The sequence below is a fragment of the Cydia fagiglandana genome, chromosome 5, assembly GCF_963556715.1.
Source record: "Cydia fagiglandana chromosome 5, ilCydFagi1.1, whole genome shotgun sequence".
Lineage (NCBI taxonomy): Eukaryota > Metazoa > Arthropoda > Insecta > Lepidoptera > Tortricidae > Cydia > Cydia fagiglandana.
The window spans coordinates 15,175,952-15,198,138 of record NC_085936.1 but is presented as its reverse complement, the minus strand read 5'-3'; the positions used below and the strand labels follow the sequence as shown (position 1 = coordinate 15,198,138).

The 22,187-nt window shown below is 38.0% G+C and overlaps 1 protein-coding gene, 1 long non-coding RNA gene and 1 pseudogene across 2 annotated transcripts in view; 2 read left to right on the top strand and 1 right to left on the bottom strand.

Moving 5' to 3' along the window:
* The window catches only part of LOC134664571 (uncharacterized), a 513,832-nt gene extending 500,343 nt beyond the window's left edge, over window positions 1–13,489 (bottom strand). Inside the window, exon 1 of the long non-coding RNA XR_010098264.1 lies at window positions 13,371–13,489. This is a non-coding gene — a long non-coding RNA (uncharacterized LOC134664571). The remainder of the gene's footprint in view (window positions 1–13,370) is intronic.
* Window positions 307–22,187, top strand: part of LOC134664550 (acid sphingomyelinase-like phosphodiesterase 3b) — a 100,881-nt gene continuing 79,000 nt past the window's right edge. The window contains exon 1 of the mRNA XM_063521256.1: window positions 307–523. The gene's annotated coding sequence lies outside the window, so the exon portion shown is untranslated. The remainder of the gene's footprint in view (window positions 524–22,187) is intronic.
* Window positions 10,589–10,701, top strand: LOC134664869 (U6 spliceosomal RNA; annotated as a pseudogene).

Here is a 22,187-nt window from a genome sequence, read left to right as displayed (position 1 = left end):
CAGACTTATTTATTCCCCGCCACTGAAGTGAAGGATGATTCTCTTCAGATTTACGAGTGCTTTCACCCATCGTCGGTCCTGCAAATACTTGGGTTGCAACACCAAATACAGAATAACGGCCCGATTCGAACTTTCAGATACGTCAGTTAATAGATCTAGAAACGATATGGATTAGAGATGTATGTCAGTGTCCAATGTGACGTTTCTTCAAACAAAAACGTCACATTGACACTGACACATCTAATCCTTATCGTTTCTAGATGTATTCATTGATGTATTTTAAAGTTCGAATCGTGCAGTAAGGCTGCACCCGATCTTCAGCGGAAACTGCCGAACGGTTTTCAAACTTGGAACATTAGCTGAAGTCGGAGCTCAGTTTGCCGCGAGCTGTCGAGGAGAACGCACGTCGCTCGCCCTCCCACCTCCACTCCGCGATATTTACGTTAAGTGATAGTGATATTTTTAAGTGTTACTTGACGTGATGACACACTACATGAGTGACTTAAATACATTGTAGGACGTTGTAAGGTCAGTATAAAATATATTCGGTGTTTGAATATTTATATGCTAATTTGCAACCCTTTGACTGTTTCAATAAATCAACGTTTTGTTTATTCAACTTTTTGCATTCGGCTCAGCTTAATTTGGGGCCCGTGTTTACATTCCTCTACCCTGGTTTTGCTAACACCTGTTCTCCAGGATATTTTTCCTCGTAGCGGACCCAGTGTTTTTTCTGTATAATTAGGTGAATCTGATTTAGGGGCGTCGTTAGTACGACTAAGCTCGGACGTTTCGAACCCAAAAGTTTTGATTGGTCAAACGGATGATCAGATTTTAGAGGGATTGGAAAATTGGCTTTATTAATCCTATTAATCGGTTCGGATGACTAAACGTAAAAGTTTCCGGCAGCCTATTCTAAAAAAGAGAAATAGAGCTAGCAAAGTACTAAAGTGATTTGCTACGCTTTTACTTTCATGACCCCGCGCTACGAGCTACGGCGTAGCAGCCTAGCCTCGTAGCACTTAGAAACGTAGCACGCTTGCATTTTTTAAGACTGATTGAACACTTTGACTTTCGGCCCGATTCGAACTCAAAAACGTCACTTGACACTGACATAATTATCTAATGAATATCGTATCTAGACGTAATATTTGACGTAAATATCTTAAAGTACGAATCGGGCCGTTCATCAGTTTCGATTTTCCATATACAGGGTGATCAATCCAAATAGGTCAGTATGGAGAAGTCAGAAACTATGAGAGATAGCGAAATCTGTTCTTAGGAACCATGACCACAAAACAGATAAGTACAGAAGTCAATCACATGTATGTACTTTACTTTTCATACCTACGCTCGGCGGTCGCTCTAGGGTTGCGATTGTTGCGAACTATGACTTATGCACAAAAAACTATCGTGGTAGTGGCACTCGTATCCATCGTATCGTATCTCGTATCTAGTTGTTTGATTTATTGTTGAGGATGAAACGGGAAGAATGGAAATATAAATTAATAATAACATTAATAACTCAATTAGGTATTTGAATTTTAATGTCATTGTTATATTACAAATTTGCCACAGAAAATATCTTGCGATGATTTCGAGATTGGCGAAATGCACGATTATTATATTTTAAAGTGTAATAAATTCGCATACGCATTCTCTCTGAAACCACTGGTAGCTTAAAAAACGACAATTCACCGGTAATTGTTGAATTTAAACAACCGTCCACTGTACAGCTATAATAACTTTGTTTTGTTTCTCCATTATTGCACAAAAAAGTTCACAGACGCGTGTCTCAAGCGGATGGCACTCGCGCTCGCACTGGTCCCAACTGGTCCGAGATATCGTGTCCGTGAGCAGTGTCTATTTGTGCGTTGCTTGAGCGCGCTTTGTATGTAGATTGATTTCTGTTCCTATCTCTTTTGTGCCATGACTTTGATTTTAGATTTAATAATAATGGCATTTAAACATTTTTTTAAACTCTCATACATAACCGGGTATCGAACCTGGTCAATATTCTTTATGTAATCGCGTGTAGTATTTGTTTGTATAATTATCCTGAAAGTATAAGGATCAAATTTTGCTATGAAATCTTGTGTAAACATTAGATTGAAATGGCCACAATTTAGAACGCATTCGTTCAGCGGGCGTGCCAATTTATTAAAAATGTGAAAATGGAACACTTAAATATACGAAACGCAATATTGCATTCGGTGAAACGTCTTGAAAAACCCGAATGGGTCAATCAAAAACCAGATGTAACATGAAGTTTTCTGGCGTGGTGGCTTATATTATCTCTGCAACTATGCAAAGTAGCTTAGATAGGAAGATTAAATGCCGAACAGTAGTACAAGGTGTCCAAATGCGAAGACTGAAGACCGAGCTCCGCCTAGGGCTGATAGCTCGGAGCGTCCGACGAGTCACGCTTCCTACAACTTCCGCAAGTGTTTTAAAAGGCCGAAGAGAGATAATACCTACAGGGCGGCCAAAAATAAGTGCATTCCCGTAGCCGGGGAGGTTTTCGGATTATACTGAGCTTTACAACTTTTACTATGGGACCCCAACCCCGACATCGCGGAAAAAAATGTATCCTCCCGTAGAAAACGGACCAGCCAAAATGTATGAAACAGCTAAATTTTTCCTCGCAATTTCGGGGTTACACGTTGGCAACGGGAATACACTTAGTTAATTTTTGGCCACCCTGTTTAGTGCTTTTTAAAACACGTAACAATAGTAACCTAATCAATCAGTACTACACTTGTACCAATGCGGCTGTGTGCCAGATACAGCCTATAGTCACACCAATAAAAGTCTGCAGCGGATATGATAGCCTACGCAGTGTAAGTGTTATTAATACGTCATAATTTCATAGAAGTTTGACGTTTAATATGACACTTGCACTGCGTGGGCTATCAAAATCGCTGCAGACTTTTTACGGTCTAACTATAGTCGCATTTTTTGTCGTCATTCCGAGTTAGCTTCAAGCGTGAGTCGGAATGGCACGCCTCTTCGGGACGCTTCGGGCCTTCGGCCTTATGCGGATATCGGCCTAGGGCAAATAGCTGTCTACATCACGTTTCACTTAAACCATTGCGGCTGTATCCCTAAAAAACCTAAACCGCATTTTTGTTCTTAAATCCGACTCACGCTTGACTGTAGATTTCTAACAGGTTTTCCTGTCATCGTTAGGTAAAGGACTATTATGAGTAATTTTTTCAGAATTTTAGACCCTGTAGTTTCGGAGATAGAGGGGGGGGAATGGTCATTTTTTGTCTTATTTCTTGAATAACTTCTAAATTTTTTATTGTAAATTTATAAAAAAAAATATATTTGAGATTCTCACAATGAGCTATTTCGTTTGATATGTAACACGACATAGTTTGCAAAACTTTGTTTTTAAATTTTATCTTTACCCCCCAAAAGTAGCCCTTATGTTTAAAATTCATTTGTTGACGTTACATATTCGTCTTTGGGTCACAGACTTACATATGTGTACCAAATTTCAACTTAATTGGTCCAGTAGTTTCGGAGCAAATTGGCTGTGACAGACGGACGGACAGACAGACGCACGAGTGATCCTATAAGGGTTCCGTTTTTTCCTTTTGAGGTACGGAACCCTAAAAAAGGCGCGAATCTCACTCACTTTCACTTCATTTCGCTTGCACCAATAGCGATCATCAAGATCGTAGGAAATAACATCAAAACCGTAATAAGTATGTTGTTGAACCTGAATCTGGCTCGTGGGGTCACCGATAGACTAAGTAGAAGTACTATATAATAATAAATAGGTAATCTTATTTTGTCATAAACGGTCTGATGTCAAAATCCGAAATTAAATTATTTTGAATTAAACGTTTTTTTTATTAATAGCCGTGCTCGTAATTTATCTGACAAATTATTAGATTTAGCTCGTTCGACCGTGGCGACCTAAAGGTCCATTAAAATGGACCAGGAAAAAAATTAATTCATACCTCATGCATAGTCCTAAAAATACTGCATAAGAAAAATTCAAAAGACGTTATATTGTTGCGGCGTTATTTTTCCTTATCCACTTGACCGTCCGACGATAGCATAGTATCCAAAAAAAATATGCTCTTAACCGTCCGCGGGAACCTTACTATCCAAAGGGGTGGAATGCATTTGTTACCCAAAAAAATTAATCTTTGCATCCAGGAAAATGGGTAGTACCATTTTGAACATTTAATATTTGACGACCGGTCTGGCCCAGTGGGTAGTGACCCTGCCTGCGAAGCCGATGGGGCTGGGTTCGAATCCCAGTATGGGCATTTATTTGTATGATGATACAGATATTTGTTCCTGAGTCAAGGGTGTTTTCTATGTATTTAAGTATTTGTATATTATATGTATATATCGTTGTCTGAGTACCCACAACACAAGCCTTCTTGAGCTTACTGTGGGACTTAGTCAATCTGTGTAAGAATGTCCAATAATATTTATTTAAATATTTTATTTATATTATTTATGTGTTCCTTGTGACTTATGAATCGCACCATCAACAATAGCAACGAAAAAACTTGCAGATTTTATACCTAACATTGTTTACAGAGACTTCGGCCAGGTTCGATTCCCGGTTATGTATGAGGTATTTAAAAAAAATTTAATGCCATTATTATTAAATCTAAAATCCAAGCCATGGTTCCTAAGAACAGATTTAGCTATTTCTCATAGTTTCTGACTTCTCCATACTGACCCATTTGGATTGATCACCCTGTATAAGTCCGAGTACATGTCACCTTTAAACTTAAGTCATTGTCAATAGAGGTGACATCAGGGTGTCATCTATTGGGCATTAGCATGTCGAGCATTCGTACGTTTACCTTACGCTTGAATTGACAGTTTTTGTGAAGGTGTCCTTGTTAGCATGTTTTTAATTCGATCAGCGGTCGGCAACCTTTTAGCAGCCAAGGGCCACAATAGTAATTAACGAAGTTGACGCGGGCGGCACTTTGGTAATATTTGTGATTTTAGCAGACATTGTCGTTTGTCAATATTACATACAAAATGGCCAGGGAGGCTCGCGAGCCGCAAGCGAGAGGTTCGCGGGCCGCATGCAGCACGCGGGCCGCTTGTTGCCGACCGACCGCTGAATTAGATTACTTATCGTGTCGTTATCTATCACCATTTTTATAAACGATGACATACATTTATTTATTTATTGCACAAAACACAAAAGTAATGTACAAATGGCGTACTTAATGCCTAATGGCATTCGCTACCAGTCAACCGTTTGGCCAAACAGGGACATGTAAAAATGGTGGAAGGAAAAAAGTAAAGAGGTATTTATGCAAACAATTGAATAACACAATAACCTATGCATGCATAGGGTACATGTCCCGGGCAGCGCATTTGTAGAACGGCATAAGTTCCACGTAATACTTATACCCTTTTACACCTACGCTGCGCGAGACTTGTAACCTTTCACTATTGTCACAGATATACTTAATATATTATTATGTACTACCATTTATATTTTGTTTGGAAAACTTAGAGTTAGAGTAACATAAAGGTAACATAGAAACAGCCAATTACAAATTTCCTTAGGCCATTATGAATATTATTATGCCATTTAAACGCTTTCTCTTAGCAAATATCGTACTAACCTCAACTCATTAGCTTATTCTACTAAAATAGCATTTCATTTTCTCCAAAAATAATAGGCAAGGACCTACAATCTAACTACGTTGTCAAATTCTGATACTTTGGGCCCGATTCTAATTTTGAAATTGACATCTATTAGATATCTTTTTGACATCACCGAGATACTTGGAGGATATAACCAACGGAGACGCCATGTCTAAAATTTTCGGTACAAAATAGTCTGCCGTTTTTTGCGGGGGAGGGGCACATCAAATGTATAGGTACGTCATGTCAGATAAACGTCAGTCCATACATATGGTTGACATGAGGTTGACCATTGGCCGCCTATTTTCGACAGAGCGGAACGCCTGTTAATGGCGGCTCCATTGTTAATTACTCCGAGCCGAGATACGATAACGATATGTTTAAGATCTCACCTGTCAAATTTGACATTTGCTCGATTCTGGAGATACTCTTGAACGATTTCCACAGGATATGACTTAGAGATTTAATTCACATCTAATAGATATCTTACTCTATCTAACGTAAAAGTGACATTGGTTGTCTGAATTGCGCTGCAAAAGAGAACTAGTTGATATCTAAACTATAACGTATCTAGAATGGATCTAGTACGTGTCGTCTCTTGTGAATATCTTGAAGTTCGAATACGGCAGATTGTCAATATTATAACGTTGCTAAACAACAACAATGTGATACTATTTTGAACTATTTTAATAACAAAACTTCCGCGAGACTTCCATTTTAATATATGTAATATGTGATGTGATGTAACTAACACATTTACATAATGTTATATCACTTTAGAGGTTATATTTTACGCTTTACTATAGTTCGAGTTTGTGAGTTTCTGTATTAAAGTTATATTTATATAATTAGCTCCGCTTTTAACCCGCCTATTATTCAAAATATTATAACATTGCTCGTAGAAGCTACTTTTATAGTATTATACATTACAATACAAGTGTGAATAGTAGGAAATTCGCAACTAGTAGCGATAAATTTAAACCAGACCGAATAGCCCAAGAAAGATACAATCGGCTAGTATGGCGGAATGGAAATAATTAGTAATAGCTCAACTTTTCGGTGTATGGGACAGATAATAAATCTAGTGATTATGTCGACACATAATCCAAATAAATATATTACGTTTAGGTATTTAAAAAAAAATGTAAAAATATAAAAATTTACAGAAAATTTGTAAAAAATATTAATAACATTTTTTAAATTTATACTCATAGAGAAATATTTGCTTTATGACATTAAGCATGAATCACACAAAAAATTATTCTGTATCCTACATTTAAAGTAAGTAACCTACGGTTATTATTAAATTCAGTATATTTCCTTCCTCAAAAATGGTAATAGGCTATTTTTTCTCTCATTATTTCCAAATTATAATAAGTACAAGCGTTGCAATTTAATCGTACACTAAATAATACCGTATGGTGGGTTTTATGGGGTTGTGCATTAATTGCCTGGTTAAAAATGGTAGTAGATCAATATCATATGGGATTTTCATTATGAGTTATCTTTCGTCGAATACTGTAAAAATCGGCTTGAAATATTTCGTAACACAAAAAACCATCAAAAACGTTATCGTTGCTTTAAAGTTGCCGCGCACGAGCCAGCGAGCTAACGCGATTGGTCGTTGCATGGAGCGGACGGCGGAACGATGAAACTTCCATCGCCCCGAGCGCGAATATTTAAAAAAGTATTTAGTATATTTATTATTTACTCGGTCAAGACATATGTACCAGTGAAATTAAAAAATATGGGAGACTAGATTCGAACTAATTATCAGCTTTAATCTGGGCAAGAGTGCTGTAAATAAGAAAGTAAATTTTATATAATTGCAAGCTTTCCGTCTTTGCGTGCGCGTTAAATTTAATACAATAATAGGCCAATTATATTGGGCTATTATACCGAAACACACCCAATTTGATAGCAGAAAAAGACGCGAAATTAAAATTTTCTTAGGGATTTCAAATCTTCGCGCCTATAAGTTTAAACCATTTAAAGTTTCAATAGCGGTCATTTAAGTACCACCCCTCACCACTAAAATGTAATTATCAAAAACGACAGTTGCTAATGTTCCCCAAAGTAAGCATTTCTAGTTATTGCTGCAATACAGTGGTACCGGGCACCTTACGACGCAAGGCCGAGCAGGAATCGCAAACCTTACAATATTTGCACTAATTAATTGAGTTAGGATTTTGTTAGTACTCTTTAATTGAATAGCAAACAATATAAGTTAAGTATTAGAAATACCGTTTTTACTCGATTTTTAACTAATTATTGTTAAACTTATTTTTACCGTGTGGTGTCGGTTAAAAATTCACTAAGTAACATAATGTATTTTGGCGACTAGGGCAATAAAAGTCGACACCATAACCAACAAATTAACAAACAACAAAAATTTGCAGTAATATTCCAAAACTCGACTGAACGCAAGCGCACCCGAACATGGAATGACTGACTAAAATGGCGGACCAAGTGTGCCACTCCCCTGACTCAGAGTCCTGTCATAAAACGTAAGGCCGTGGTATTAACGTCAGTGGGTAGCTGAGCGGCGAGCGGTGAATGCAGGTAGCAATAAGGTGTTCAGTTAATGTTTTTATAATTTTAAATGACTTCTTTTCCATGTAGAAATAACCAAACAGATTTTAGAAGCATTTAATATTTTATTTGTGGCCGTATAAATTATGTTTTGTAAATTAACTACAATTGTTCATATTTGTGGATAAAACAATATACATACATACTATATAATTCATACTAAATTAACATTAAATAAATACATTATTTTTGACATAAAAATACATTGCGCGTATTTAGCTACTTAGCAAGCACTTTGTTTGATTACGATACCTGCAAGCAAGTAGTAAGTATATGGCTCCATCCTATCCTGTACCACGATATACAAGCGATAACATTTTTGCGACAGTTTTGTATAGATAATGGGTTTGTCGCTAGAAAATTACGATATCGAGATAAAAGTCAGGTCTATGAGGGCTATTGAAACCTATAATGGTTTTTACATACATGTTTTAAATTTGCCGCGCTTTTTCAAGTCATGCTGATTCACTATAGAATAGTAATCGAATTGGTTCAGATTTAACGTTCAATGCATATAAATAACATAATTAGTAAATAACATAATTTTGGACTAAGTACATACCTACATGATATCAGGCTATGGTTTGGCGCACCGTGACCTTGAACGGCGCGCTAATGTGTTACGGCTGTTAAGTGGAGTCCAGACGGAACATTCGGTCGATTTGATCAGAAATGAAATTGGGGTCAATCTCCAAATTAAGCAACAATTAAACAACTGTACCGATATTTGGAACCTCAGAATAATATTGAGAGTAGAGATGCACCGGATAGTGACATTAGTGACCCACTATCCGGCCGAATACTGGATAGTAACTTTGCTAGATTTCAGAGTAAACAAATTGGATTTAAGAAACAGTCACGGTCATATTGTACTTACTCGTTTATTATTTCAAAACAATTTAAACATCCACATCCACTCACTTGCACGCGTAGGTACCTACTCATTTCGAACATAGAAATGAGTCCGCGCCAACGTTCACCACGAAACAGGTTAAAACCTGCACAATGCGCACCTAAAAACCGAAATGTAGGTATTGTTCCGCCGGCCGATGGTCAGGCCGAATATCCGGTATCCGACCAAACAACTATCCATTGCATCTCAAATTGAGAGTGGCAACACTGTCGTATTGCCCCTTTCTAGAATATACGTCCCTCGCTCCTACACTCCCACCACACAGGCAGGTTGCTTTGTCAGTTATTCAAGGCAAATTTTCAAGTCATTGGCTTGCTGTTTTTCCATCTAGAAGGTCGTGAAGCTAAACTACTGGTGAGTTTTTGAATTTGTACCTCAGTTTAGCTGACTATATTGAAATAGTTATTTATTTTACAAGGGGGCAAAGTTGTTGTTTAACCGCTCGTGCTAATATTGCGAGTATCAATTTTCGAAACATGGAATCTTGAGCGTTGCGAGGGTTTCAAAGCACGAGGGTTAAACAAAATTTGCCCCAATTGAAACAAAATCTTTCACCACACCAACCTGAAGCAAATATTAAATGTAATAATCAAATACAAATGAATGTTATTAAATATTTATCATCCGAAATCATGATTTAAAAGTCAATTCTACCAGCAAACATAACAAAACAACTCAAAATTTGCATTTGATTACTTTGCCTCACTTGTGATTAAAATGTAAGTTTGCTCTCAGTTTTTGAAGTGCAAAGTAAGCCTTTCCGAGCTGGTGTGGTGAAAAACAGTTTCTAACGGCTTATGCCATGATATGATGTGAAAGTGTTTTCAAAGGCTGCCTGCGTGCACCGCGCACCGTGGCTATGCCAATGAAAATACTGAAGTACATATCTTTAAAAACACATTGAGTTAGTAAAGCGTGCACGTATTACCATTAGAATTCAATTTTACACCTACATGAAGTCTATTCTGAGTCTTGTTAGTTTAAATCTTTCTGTGTGTATAATAAGGTTTGAAATTTGTGATTTGTGTTTCGAATACGAATGGTACGGCTAGTTAATACGCGTTACGTAGAACCTACGTATTAAAGTAGACCCTGATATGGCGAGGAGGTTTCATCTGTCTAAGTATCTATCAGCAATTTGTCTTTTTATCCCGTTCAGGGTTAGTATAATATAGCAGAATGTGACATCCTGCGGATAAAGGTACCTTATGGCGATTGGCGCTTACGCTATTATTAACGCCGCTCCAATATTATTGCGACGCTATGCGGCATAAGCGCCAGCCGCCATAAGGTACCTTTATCGCGGGACGTCACAAATAAACTTTTAGTAATAAAAGTGCTGATAAACAACGTGTATCCGCTTAGGAGTCGACGAAATCGGCTTCTATTTCCGCTCTGAGAGATACAAGGTAACGAACAAACCTACATCCCATTGTGGGTGAGTACTTCGGCAATTCATAATTCATATACTTAAATTTGACTAGAAACAGAGAGAGATTAGCATGGCTCTGCGCAAGAATGACATACGAAATCGTGAAGTATTTCACTCTTTATCTACCTACTTATTTCTTTCCAACTAGATCTTTGATTTTGAATAAAATATTGGTAAAAATATAGGTAGGTACTTAAATAAATAATTTAGGAGGTACTTACTTACCTATAGCTTAAAAGGTTAAGGAAAAGAACTTTTGCATGTAGTTGTTATTTTGGATTTAATTACACTTCACATATATATAATTTTTTTTCTAAGTCTTTATTTAACATCTATAAAAATATGATCAAATTTTTAGGTAGGATATCCACAACGCAGGCTTCGTCAGGTGGTCACAAATGCAAATCATATATGTATATAAAATCGAAAAACCAGAACGGGATAAAAAACGAGGGAAGAAGAGAGATGGCGCCTTACAAATTTCTAAAAAACTTTTTGACACGTTTCACGAATAAGACGCACGTATGCTAAGAAAAAGCTATTCTAATCTATTATCTAAATATGAGAATATAACTAAGAGCATAAAAATTATCGCTTTCGATGCGTATTTAACTTACAATAAGCAAAAGAAATTTTCATAACATTCTTCATTTTACGACTATCGGCCATTTTCGGAAACTCGGTTGGTTTCGTTTCGATCTTCAAATAACCAAAATTATGTTTGTTATGTTGGTATGCTATATTAAATACTGTTAAAAAGTTGGTATCGTTACCACAAGGTGACAGATTTAACGTTGTAACTAACGTTAAACCAGGTACCGTTAGTTATACTACTCTTACCGGTAACAAAATGGTAACGTTAGCAGTTGTCAATTTGAGCTAACGTTAAGTCAAAGGTATCGATACACCATATTTAACGTTAGTAGGTAACGTTAACAGCTGCTTATTTACCGTTTGATTCACTGATAGATGCCATCATCGTTGACAATCGAGCGAATGTTCATTCACTCTCAAGCAGAGATGGGCATTTCGTAATTGATTCCTGGTTCCACGATTACTCGAAATTACTTTGTAATCGGATTACCGATTCCCAGATTACTTTGTAATCGAACGATACCAAATTATTATTATTATTATTTGTATGTCTTTTCCATACCTCGGGACCATGGGGTCCCGGACCTTTGGGAGGCGTACGTGGGGCCGAAGCCAACAGCGCAGAGGCCCTTTAAGACACTTTAATCTAAAAGCAAGGGATACACGTGGCGGATACCATCCCCAAACGCACAATGTGATACATCCGGAGATGGTCCCCGCCAGGTGCAAAGACTATTGCAGTGCAGCACTTTTGTGCTGCGATGGGAACTAAGGTCATGGGCTATAGATTTGAAAGTTGGATGGTCTGGATAATGGGCTATGGGAGAGACTAGCGGACACCTGCCGTGACAATCAGTCTCAAAATTGTATAAGACAGGTGGTGACTCGCCAACTCATTGAGTGGGCCCCGCAATGGCCGCACGCTCAGTGCGACAACAGGGCAACACTTTGGAGTGGCTGTAAGGTTGTCGAGAGGTGAGTCTGCGGTAGCCAGATCCCGGTAATCCGTTCAAGGGCCGCCGGCGTTATGACATTTTACACTTCCAACCTGGAGCATAGGTCCCGCTCTTGCGACTCCACTCTGGCCGGCCAATCAAGGCAAGCACAGAGGCGAGGGCCAGATGACAGGGCCCTCTGGAATAGGGGTCCGCGGTGTCGCCACTCACCGTCAGCTCGCCACAAGCTGCCCCCGCGGGGTTATTATTATTATTATTTATTATTATTTCGTTTTAGACAGGCAGCTGATGCTGGTGCGTCTAAATCATAGTTCACTTAGCACGATTTCACTGTTTAGATAGTTTATCGAGTCTATTTTTAAATTGATTCATTACTAAGTACACTTACATTTAAGGAATCAGGAATCATCTTTTCTAATATTACAATTACTAATAATTGGAATCAATGTCGATTCCTCACTACAGGAATGCATTACTTGATTCCTTTCAGATTACATTTCGTACTACTACCACAGAATAAATAATAGTACTAAGTACAGAAGACTCACTCTCTAACAAAACGCGTCTGTTACGATCAGCACAGATATGGCCGCTAGGTGGCGACAGCGCCACGCGCGAACGGATGTACTTTTAGCTACCTGTAGCAAAGCGACGAAATCGCGGAGTGAGACACGCCTGCTACTATCTCTGTACTATCAAAAGTACATTTCGATAGTAGATATGTTGGCTTAATAGATATAGATGCAGCTTATTTGAATCAGGAGTGCAGATTTCGAAAATGACCATTTTGGAATCCAAGATGGCGACCATGCAGTAAGTATGTCATAAAAGTCGTCAGAGCGCAGATTTTGAAAATGATGACCATCTTGGAATCCAAGATGTCTGCCGTGCACTTTGACATTAAAGTCATCATGGGTAAAGTCAAGTTTTATCCGTTTTAGGGAGTGATACGAAGCCGGCAAGACCTTTTCACGGCTAGGCATGTATAGTGCTTTTCTCAAACATGCAATGCAATAATAGTAATGTCCCAATGTGATAGGTTGTTCAGTGCGTGTGGTTCTGAAGAGGAACGAAAATTTTATTACTTTTGCGCTACGAAGCACTGTTTAGGAGATCCAGCCCTATAAAGATTTTTCTCTCTTTTTGTTGTTCTTTTTATTAGTTTTTAGGGTTCCGTAGCCAAATGGCAAAAAACGGAACCCTTATGGATTCGTCATGTCTAATGTCTGTCCGTCCGTACGTCACAGCCACTTTTTTCCGAAACTATAAGAACTATAAGTACTGTTGAAACTTGGTAAGTAGATGTATTCTGTGAACCACATTAAGATTTTCACACAAAAATTGAAAAAAAAAAAACAAATTTTGGAGGTTCCCCATACTTAGAACTGCACTCAAAAAATTTTTTTTCATTAAACTCATACGTGTGCGGTATCAATAGATAGGTTTTCAAAAATTATAATGAGGTTTCTAATATCATTTTTTTATAACCTGAATAGTTTGCGCGACAGACTTCCAAAGTGGTAAAATGTGTGTCCCCCCTCCCCCCTGTAACTTCTAAAATAAAAGAATGATAAAACTAAAAAAAAATTACATTACCATGCAAACTTCCCCCGAAAATTGGTTTGAACGAGATCTATCTAGTAAGTAGTATTTTTTAATACGTCATAAATCGTAAACCGCAATTTTATTATATTACTTGCTGCTACGGAACCCTTCATGAGCGAGTCCGACTCGCATTTGGCTGTTTTTTTTTAATTTTCATTTCACAGAATTTGTGACACACCTTCGTGGCATTCAGCCATTATCATATTTTATCATATTTTTTTAAAGTGGTAACACACTGTCGCACCGCGCCGCGGCCTCGAAACGTCGCACCCAAGGCCCCTACGCTTTCTGTTCTCTTTGACGGCGCAGCAACTAGTATAATTTCTCTCTCTTCGCTATTTTAAAAATGCCATTTGTCAAAAAAGGACAACCATACTGTTGACAAGGTGAACTTCAAATCAAGTGTTTCTGCTTCAAGCGAGGAGAAGGCCCGTCTCCTGGCCTCTTCCAAAACAGAGTCGGGTTATTGGCTTCAGGCGTATCCCTCCAGTAACTGCGCTACCCTGTTGGATAATGCCATTAGGCATTAAGTTCGCCATTTGTACATTATTTTTATGTTTTGTGCAATAAAGTTTAAATAAATAAATAAATAAATAATAACTCCCTACGATTGGCGGTCGGTCTCCGAATAGGGGCTGATTAGCTAGCTTTAGATTAGCTTTAGCTAGCTGAGTATTAAGAGACCACAGTGGCTAGGACACTGAGAGGATGGGAGAGGATCGTGCCGAGAGCGTACTTGGGACAACGAAGTGGGAGACAGCCGATGGACGTCCTAGGTACCGCTGAAACGACGTAGTTGCTCTAGACCTGCCCAACCTCCGCCATGCCGACTGGCGAGACCGAGAAACATGGCGTGATCTGGAGTCGGAGGCCAGGACTCACTTTGGGTCGTTGCATCACCGTAGCCGTAGTAAGTAATGTTAATATCCAGAAAGGGAAATGGGGACTACGTTTGTATGAAAAGGCGATTATCGATTTATGGGCGGTGATCGTACATATTATTCTTAAGATGGAAATTAATCTAATGAACGTTTTGGAACTAGGCTTATAAAAATAAAGAATAATTTTATGTTGAAACAAGTTGTTATAAATGTGACGTCCCACAGGTAAAGGTACCTTATGGTGGTTGGCGCTTACGCTATTATTCGTTAATAATAGCATCGCTCCAATATTATTGCGGCGCTATGCGACGTAATCGGCAGCCGCCATAAAGTACCTTTTGCCGTGGAACGTCACAAATACCTACGTAGATGAAAAGATACAATCTTGCCTTTTATTTATCAAATCACATCATTTTTTGAGAAATTTGCGAATTAAATTATCCAAGTAACGACTACAATTAAATAAGAAATAGGATATCACAGTTATAAACCCTGGCAAGGTTGCATATACAGTAGAGTCCGGTTATAACGACACTCAAGGGACCGCTGATATTACGTCGTACTAACCGGACGTCGTACAAAACGAGCCGACAATTTTAATATATTTTTTAATCAAAATAATTACATCATTTTGTATTTATTAATACTTATGCGACAATCAAAGAAATAAAACATTTCTTTTAAAATATATATTTACGTTAGTATTACGACATTTTGTCTTAAATGGAGAGACTTGTATGTTTAGAAGAAGCCACTTTTCATCAAGGTACGCGTACTCACTCGTCATCCGCAAATTACTCGAATCCCGTAAAATAAAAAGTCGTAATTCTTGGGGATCTAATCAAGATGACGTTGTTTTATCACATAGTTCCTGTGGGCACCTCCTGTGTCCATCGACAGATCAGCTCGAAGGTACCTACCAAAATATTGCATTGTCACCCAACTTACATAATTATATCTTATTAATCTTATTTTTTTTATTATGTGTGTGAAGTTTAAGCTCAATCGAATAATGGGAATTGTTTTATTTAGTTTGCAAGATTACGAAAAGTCGCATGACTATCTATTTCATCTTGCTCCCTATATGCAAAAGGGGGAGGAGAGTTGGGTGCGCGGGACGGAGTAAGCTTCTTACCAACAATTTATTTGTAAAAACTACGTCGCTCGTCGTTGTAATCGGACTTGACGGACGGATTTTGAGTCAATTTCCGTCGTTAAAAGCGATCGGTCGTTATAAGCGGAGTCGTTATAAACGGTTGTGCTTTCATAGTAGCTTGTACTAAAACCAAACAAGTGCCTATACTTACGTCGCTATAAGCGGTTGGTTGTTATATGCGGAGTCGTACTAAGCGGACTCTACTGTATACCCAACCCTGTCTGACTGTGTTATTATGTACATAGTAATGTCGGTAGTTAAATAAATATAAGATAAACTCTTTATTTCATTTACGCGAGCGGAGCTGCGGGCCCGTCTAGTTTATACATATGTGTATATTATATATTTCGTCGTCTAGTACCCACAACACAAGCCTTATTGAGCTTACTGTGGGACTAGGTCAATCTGTGTAAAATTGTCCTATAATATTTATTTATTTATTTAATGCCATATATACCTATGTTAATTTTACAAAATGTACCTATCAAATTGTATACTTTACTAAATATCTCTCTCCTCATTGGTGTTACAATAAAGGGTGTACTACATTATTAATTAAACACTCATAATATACTACGTAAGCGATCTCGTTGCGAACGCGGTGCGGCGCGATTTGCACGCGAATGTCAGGCGGCGCGGCGCGGCGCGGCGCGGCGGCGGCCGCTTTCGCCGCGCCGCGCCGCGCCGCGTTCGCGCGTTGTTCGCCTACGTAAGACGTAGCGTTAGGTTCCGAATATCGGTACAGCTGTTTAATGACAGCGTTTACACAAAAATAAAACGCTAATTAAATAACTTACCATATTCGGAACTACAGATGCAACGGATAGTTGTTTGGCCGCATACAGGATACCGGATATTCGGGCGCCGAATATTCGGCCGGCGGAAATATACCTACATTCCGATTTTTCAGGTGCGCATTGTGGAAGTTTTGCCCTGTTTCGTATAATAATCGAGTACGATTATATTCCGATATCAAGCATAGTCACTATCCGGTATCCGGCCGGATATTAAAATAAGCGCGAGATAGGATACCGGATAATAACCGAATATCCGGTGCATCTCTATTCGGAACCTAAAGTTTTAATCCTGCATGGTGCACATATGTATAATTTTGAGACAATGACTTGAAAATTTATCTTGTATAACTGACAAAGCAACCTGCCTGTGTGGTAGGAGTGTGGGGGAGAGAGGGACGTATATGCTAGAAAAAGACAATACGACCTAGGGGCTATCCATAAATGACGTCATCTATCTTTGACGATTTTTGCCCCCCCCGCCCCCCAAATTCGCATGACACCGTTTCCTCCTGTGTCATGCTACCATCATCCGATGTCCAGACCCTCCCCCTGCCCCAAATTTGAAATGACGTAATTTATGAATAGCCTGCTATGACAGTGTTGCCACTCTCAAATCTCTCAATATTGTTCTTAGGTTCCGAATATGGTAAGTTATGTAATTAGCGTTTTATTTTTGTGTAAAACGTTGTCATTTCAAAGCCGTACTTTTGGCCTTATTACAAAGGAGTAAGGTGCAAAAATGTAAACATATCTTTGACGTCGACTATTATTATACTATGTTATACTTATTAAGCCTCCTCCAAACTCGTGCGCGAATCGCGGCGCGAAGCCGCGAACGCGAGTGTGGCGTCGATTTTCGCAGACAGCGAAATCGACTCCACACTCGCGTTCGGGGCTTCGCCCGCGATTCACGCGCATAGTCTGGAGGGGGCTTTATGAAACTTAGGAACGTAAACTAGTTATGAATAGAAAGAGCACGAAATAGTCAATATAATACGTTTGTTGAAAAAAAAGTCTACAGACGCTTAGGCGCGAAAGGTTATTGTCTCATAGAAAATTTGAATTTCACGCCTTTTTCTACTGACGAAGTTGTTGGATAGACTTTAATATAAAATTAAAGAGTGGGCCTACACACTTCGCTGTGACAGAATGTGAAAGTGTCACCAAAACTGTCAAATGACTACGATAATAAGTATTCCTTTTATAATGCCACTCCACACTATGCCATTCTGAAATTAAATAAGAACGATAGTCATGCGAAATTTTTATTTTTGTAAAGGGTCATAACGTTGACGTATATAATTTGAACATCAACCAATATTAAAATAATATTGGAAATTATATCAGTTATTTTTAATTAGCTATCATTCACGCGCGCGTTCATTTCGCTCAGACTTGGCCGCACAAATATTTGGTGCGAGCGAGACGCCCGCGCACGTTCGAATTGGCCTGTCACTTGTAGCAACTTGTAGTTAAGTACATACTTACCTACATACTATCCACGCGTCCTTGGCACGAACTCCCGCCACCGCCCGCATTGAAACTGTCCCCGCGCGCCGCAAGGAAATGTAATCCTTAGCATTAGCGCACAGAGTTCAAATTTGGTAGTTTCATTTAGCGAATTTGTTAAATTGCTCTTATTTATTACATTGACCATGTTTTTGTGTGATTATGTATTTAATATCACTTTGAACGTTATCAGAACAAAGTCTGCTAGAAATTATATCTATAACCATTTTTTCTAGCACGTTTAAGGCGTAAATATATATACAAGTAATACAGATAATATTGATGTTGGATTCTCGGATAAATAGCTTAATGAAGTAGTTTTATGGTAATTAAATCAAAGACCTAATTATAACTTTTTTTTTATATCAAGTTACGACGTATATCCGTGAGGCCCCGCCATTTATTGAATTAGTTATTTTTCGTGTAAATATTTTGACCGATTCCATTGTCGACTCATTATATATATTATTTTCGTCACGTTTACGAACTAAAAATACTATTACCATTTTTAACAAACAAGAACGGCTCTTTTTTTAAACTATTTTTTTTTACCTACTTCCGGAGAGAAAGTTGGTTGGATTCGAAAATAAAGTATCTTAAAATGATCTAAAGAACAGGAATAAAAAAAAAATCCTATTACTAATTAATGTTTAACGTAAGCGTATCTTTCTTGGGCTAGAAGGGAGTGTTTTAAATTGACACGAGTTGCGAATTACCTTTTCGCATGTGTTTTATACAACGTTTTACAGTACATACGACCCTATTCGAACTTTAAGATACGTCAAATATTTCGGCTAGATACGATATGGATTAGATATGTCAGTGTCAAATGTGACGTTTCTTCAAACAAAAATGTCACTTTTGACACTGACATAATCTAATCCATATATTTGACGTATCTTAAAGTTCGAATCGGGCAGTTAGGCACGTATTGCCCTGAATCCCGTCCTAGGGCGGAAAAGTAGAGTCAGACCAAGAATAGTCTGCAGCGGATTTGATAGCCCACGCAGTGAAAGTGTTATTTTAAACGTCAAACTTCTATGAAATGATGACGTATAAATGACACTTGCACCACGTGGGCTATCAAATCCGCTGCAGACTTTATTTGGTCCGACCCTAGCACCATATTTACTGTAAAAATTATTACGCAAAGTCACGAGTAGATTGATTTGATACAAACTACACAATACCCGCGTGCACCGATTTACTAAAATTACAGGTTATTTAAATACGCGTATTATTAAAAGTTGTAAGGTTTTGCGTGACCGAGAAAGTAAACACGACTTGGTATTGCCCTAATGGCAGCCGGGGCCGTAATAATTTGCGTCTGCGATTAAAATGATTAATCGCACGATTAATTGTCTTTGTTCGTCGGATATTCAATTGTTTATTCATGTCGATCAATATGTATCCCTCTTTGAAGTAGACAATGCTAAGCTAGGCGGGCATTAAACAATAAAGTATATACTCGTAGTAATTGAATAATATGTGGCAATTATGCCGGTACGCTATATTAACGCCGCTCCAATATTATTGCGGCCATAAGGTACCTTTTGCCGTGGAACGTCACATATCGTTACTATTTCATATCTAGTGAATGTCTAATTCATTTCCCGAATCGCGCCGTTAGTTAACTTGTGGTTCTGTGAGCTGTAGACGTCGCGAACTGCCATGGCCCCGTTAAAAAAAAACAAAAGCTTAGTCGTCAAAAAAAGTATAAATTGTCTATCCTGCAGGTGAATTATGGATGGCTCTATCCACGTCATAAAATAAGTATCACGTTTTAACACCACGTGATTGAAAGAGACGGACACTGTTTTTATCACGCTGTCACGTAGACATACACGACCATTATCCGTGCTCCTTATCATATTTTACGAATATCGGTTGAGAAATGATAGGATATGGTGGAGATATTCGTTATCTTCGGGTAGGTCTTGGTACGTAGCTCATTTAGTAGAGCGATGGCCTGGTATCCTAGAGTCGCGAGTTCGACACTCATCCTTAGAGGATATAACCGAACGGAGTAGCCATTAACAGGCGTTCCCCTCTGTCGAAAATAGTCATAGCAAATGGTCATACACATAGTATGTACTGACGTTTATCTGACATCGCTATTTTTACGTTACGTACACGTGCCGCTCCCCCGCAAAAATCAGCAGACTGTTTTGTACCGATAATTACAGACGATATCCTCTAAGGACTCACCTGAGGCGGTGAGTCATTCCTCTTTTTTATTTATTTCTAAGTATAACATATACTATTTCGGTTTCTCTGAGTCCTTTATTTCTTTGCTGTTTTATCAAACAAAAATATACAAAATTGTGTTATTCAATATAAGCCATTCTTATGACGCGTAGGCCGTAGGGATGCTTAAGGGTTTTCTTCCATTTTGTAGAAATGCGTAGGTACTTAGAATGCTTGATTTTACGTAACTTTTATTTATAAAAACCTTTTTCTTTCAAAGTATTTATAGGTACTTGCAACATATTTTGTTATATTTAAATATTTTACAATGTCCGACTGATCACCGATATAAAATTATGTAAATACGAACATAATTAAACATATAACTAATGACAAATAGAAGTTCTTAACACTATTTCTAACCCACAGCCTTAGAAATGCATAACTTTGATCCTTTCGAATTCATAAATTAACGAAGCGAAAGAGACCTCGTGCATTCATTAGTGCCCAGGTAGTTAATTTTACCCTGCATCAAGGCTTAATATTAATTTCCCTGGATAGATAGGACCTCTTATAATTTGTTTATGTATGCTCCAAGAAGCTTATATGTGTATACTACCGGCAGTGAACGGATATTACCGGTTACTCTGTTTATGTATTAGTTGTTGATAGTTAGCAAGGTTACCAAAGCTCCCGAGGGTGCAATGAGTGCCCGGGGAGTGGTCTTAAACTCTTCAGTTGTCTGTTAACCTGTCGATAAAGGGAATACCTATTTATTAATTCAAATTTTTTTGCACAAAATATAATTAACATGCACGCCAGTCAACCATAGGGTTAAAGAGAGAAGTAGAAATGGTGCAAGGAAAAAACTAAGAAGATTCTGGAACTGTGGAAAACAACTGAAAACGTTATTACGTTTTTCAGTTGTTTTCAATAGTTCTAGTAGTAAATAGTTTAACTATTGGTAAACTACATAATACAATACACAAATAGAATTGGCATAATATGCATTGCTTTCTCATTTTCTATACTATACAGTCGCCATCAGATATATCGGAGCGGCCAAGGTGTTCATAAATATCTGAGCACGCCTCTATTGTCAAGGCGTTAGAGTGCGTGGCGACTGTACCAAATAACGAACAGAGAACGGAAAGGAGAGGTAGAGAGATATACGAAGAGAGGCCTATGCTCAGCAGTGGGCGACTGAAGGCTAGAATGATGATGATGATGATGATGATACCATTTAAATATTAACCGTATACTACGTGTATACCTTCTAATTAATTTATTATTACCGAAACTCATAGCCGATTCAATAAGCAACTAATATCATTAAGAAAAAGTTTCACCTATTATCATGAGAACTATCGGTAAAGACCGGTTACAATCAACTATATCCAAAAGTTCTATAATGGAAACCCAGGATATAAGCGTGAAACAAGTAGTTAGAGGGAAAGTTCTTACATTGTTTCATATACGCAGTTACGCAAACTTTTTCGGTAATCATTTTTACTAGCTTTTGCCAGCGACTTCGTCTTTTTGTTTGTTTACAAGGAAGAAATATGTTATATATTATATAGTTTATAAGGATAGGTCTATTCGGATTTCGAGATAATCACAAGATCTTGAGACGATTTAGAGATCAACTAGATCTACATTAGATATCGACTAGATGTGACTTGGATATCTAAGTCATACCTTGTCGAAATCGTTCAAGAGGACCTCCAGAATCGCGGAAACGTCAAATTTGACATATCTATCTTACAAATATCTTTAAATTATCCGTCTCGTAACTTGTTGAAGTCTAGTAGAAATCTAATTCATTTTCCGAATCGAGCCGAGAGCCCATTAAATTTTTTTTTTGAAAATATTTTTTAAATAATAATATTAACAAGTTGTTGCGCTTCTGAATGGGTTCCAGC